Consider the following 3,492-nt stretch of genomic DNA (forward strand, 5'->3'; position numbering starts at 1 on the left):
TGTTGTTGTAGTCTCTTCTCAACCAAACCTTGCAAATCACTCCTTTGGGTCCGATCTCCCTGTGCCGAGGACATAGCCAAGGTGGGCTGAACTCTATGCCCTGCGCCCCGTCTGGTTTCCAGGTCCCAGGCCACGGGCTTTGTTTATACCACTGGAAACAGTCCCGCAGGTTGCTGCTTCCCTGCTGCGGGGGGGGGGGAGGGGGGGATGGAGTGGGGGGGGGGGAAGTGTTGCAGCCTCAGATCCGCCAGGGTCAAGCAGTGATACAACCTGGGATCCGAGGCCTCTGTGCCCCGCGTGCGTGTGGGGAACATAGCAGCTTCAGGCCCACAGCCGCCGCTGGGGATGGTGCCGGGAGCGCTGCAGAGCAGTTTTTGCTGGCGCCTTCTGGGACTGGGGTTACCTAGTTCAGTCAGCACCCCAGCCAGAACTAAAAACACTGTCTTTCCAAGCTGAGGGTTTTCTCTTCTCCAGGGACGGTTCTGTGAGCAATCTCAGCTTCTCTTTCCTTTCCCGTGGACTCACTGCAGCTCATCACTGCTCTCTGCGGCTCATTACTCACCGCGGCTGCCGACAAGCCGGGTTCCCTCCCCTCCCTCCGTTTCTCCAGGTCCTGTCCCGCTTCTATCTTCCCCATTTCGCACTCATGCGCTTATGAGGTTTCCTTCCCAGTGTATTCTCTTTCTCTTCCCCAACTCCTGTGGCTCAGTGTCCTATGACTTCAGGTCTTCTGTTTGAGAGATAGGTGCAAGGGAAATGCATGGAGCTCCCTACTTCTCCACCATCTTGCCCTGTCTTTTTCTGGATTTTCTAAATAATATTATTTTGCATAGCAAGTATTTAATTTTTTCCTTTCCAATTCTTAGGCTTTTTATTTCTTTTCCCTGTTAGCACTAAGATCTCCAGTGTAACATTGATGAGATACAGTGCTAACAGGCATTGTTACTTTATCCCTCTGTCAGAGGAAAATCTTTCATCACTGATGCACTAAATATTATGCTTGTTCCAAAAATAAACTTTTACCCAATTAAGGACGTGTCCCTCTATTTCTGATTTTTCTTATAGTTTTATTTTTGAAGACTATCTTATAGAAACAGAAGTATAAATTGGCTGTCATTTCTTTTAGTTCTTAGGTTATATCATCCCATTGCTTTCTGGTTTCCTTCATATTTTGGGGGAAGTCTGCTTTTGTCTTATTTTTACTCCTTTGAAGATAAATTTTACTTTGCCCCTCTGGACACGTTTTAGATTCTCTTTTTCACTGTTGGTTTTCTGCAGTTTAATTACAATCATTCTTGATAAGATTTACTTTGAATTTATCCTGCTAGACGTTCATGTTTCTTCTTTAATCCGGGCCTTGACAACTTTTATGAGATTAGGAAAATTCTCAGGAATTCTCTTGTCCACTATGGCTTCTTATCTAGTCCCCTGTACCTCTCTCTGAGACACCAAATCCTAGGTTCAACTCCTCTCTGTATATTAAGATCTGTAGATGCTCACTGCCCTAGTAACTTTTTGCTGCCATTAAATAGATGTGGGTGTTTTGTAGAATATTTTATCCATATTTCCTAGTTGTTGTCGGTGCAAGAGTTGATCTGAATCAACCTATTTTTTCATTGCTAGAATTCACAAATCTATGACATTTAACTTAATAAAAATTAATGAGATTGTCAAGGTAAAATCCNGAAAAACCCAAATGGAAAAAAATAATTTTTTAGTTTTTTTTTTTTTCCATCTAAAAAAAATCTCAGATGGCACCTGGGCAACTCAGTCGATTAAGCGTCCGAGTTTAGCTCAGGTCATAATCTTGCTGTTAATCAGTTCAAGCACCACTTTGGGCTCTGTGCTGACAGCTCAGAGCCTGGAGCCTGCTTTGGATTCTGTGTCTCCCTCTCTCTCTGCCCCTCACCTGCTTCCTCTCTCTCTCTCTCTCTCTCTCAAAAATAAACATTTAAAATTTGAAAAAATGTTAGAGTATTTTTATTCTCATAACATTTTCATAGGATACATTAATTTTTGTATATTCTGTAGTACATTACATATTTTACTAAAACCTGTAGTTTGAATGTAAACTTTTATTGTATTCTTGTAGGACACTTGTGCTCCTCTAGTTTCTCCCTAGTGTTTTCACAGATAAATGTTGCAGTCCACGCCTGGGAACTAATGGGAAAAAAATCCTCCCTCACTTTCCTCCCTAATAGAATTATATTCCTTTGTTTCTAAGCTAACCAAAGGGTATCATCAAAATACATAGACTCTGAAACCACAGTTTACCATACATTCTCAAGAGGGGATACACTATGTGATTCCCCCCCCCCAAAAATTTATTGACTGTTATTGAAGTGATAACTTGGCATGGACTCTTACCATGTTTTTATTTCCAATGTGTTATCAATCCCCATGTTTGAAATGATACTCACCTGCCACTTGGAATGGACATATCTGGGGGTTATATAACAGTGAAATTAAACCATTAAGAATTGGGTTGTTGATAGATTCATTGGAAAAATCCAGATTTTACACGGCGAGGGTATGGGATGGAGAACCAAAACCCAGTAGCTGTTTGTTGATTCTCAGGACCAAACCCTGAATTCAGGATTGAGTCCTAGGAAGAGAGTGCTGAATTATATTCACAAGTAGTGGCATCAGAAGCTCTGATCTCCCCAGCTGAGTTGCAGGAAGCAAAGGGCATTTTAAAATANTTTATATCATACAAAGAATAATAATCAACATTACTTTCTTATCCTGGGCAATAATCATAGTTGGAAGCTGACAATTACAGAATGAATAAGTTACGGGAATAAGAGGTATAGCTAGTGAATATAGGCAGTGATATTGTAATAGATTGTATGGTGACAGGTGGTGGCTTCATTTGTGGTGAGCATAGCATAGAATATAGAGATGTTGTACTATGTTATATACTCGAAACTAACATTATGTGTCAGCTATACTCAATAAAAAATTTATTTTTTAATGTTGATTTATTTATTTTGTGAGAGAGAGTGCACATGACCACTAGTGGGAAGGAGCAGAGAGAGACAGAGAGAGGGGATCCCAAGCAGGTCTCCGTACCATCAGTACAGAGCCCGATGTGGGGCTTGATCACATGAACTGTGAGATCATGACCTGTGCCGAAACAAAAAGTCAGACGCTTAATGGACTTGGCCACTCAGGAGCCCCAGTCAAGTACAAAAAAAACCAAATTAGCTAGAAAGTGAATTCCTCCCTTTATTTAGGTCCTGAACAGTTTTGATGCTCCAGAGACTCTCTGGTTCTCTAGAAGTTGAATTTGCTTGGATCGTTCTTACCAGCTCAACGTAGTCTTCACTACCTTGATGGGTCTAAAGACCTTCAACTAGATAAATATTCATTATTATTAATTATTATCATAATTTTTATTTCTTTTCAGACAACTTATCAAGAGTAGTATGAATAGTGCTTGCTTTTTTCTTACCATGTAACTTAGGATACAAAAGAATCTTACCAGTGCTT

This window comes from Crocuta crocuta, unplaced genomic scaffold, assembly GCF_008692635.1.
Source record: "Crocuta crocuta isolate KB4526 unplaced genomic scaffold, BGI_CrCroc_1.0 scaffold1238, whole genome shotgun sequence".
In the NCBI taxonomy this organism is placed as follows: Eukaryota; Metazoa; Chordata; class Mammalia; order Carnivora; family Hyaenidae; genus Crocuta; species Crocuta crocuta.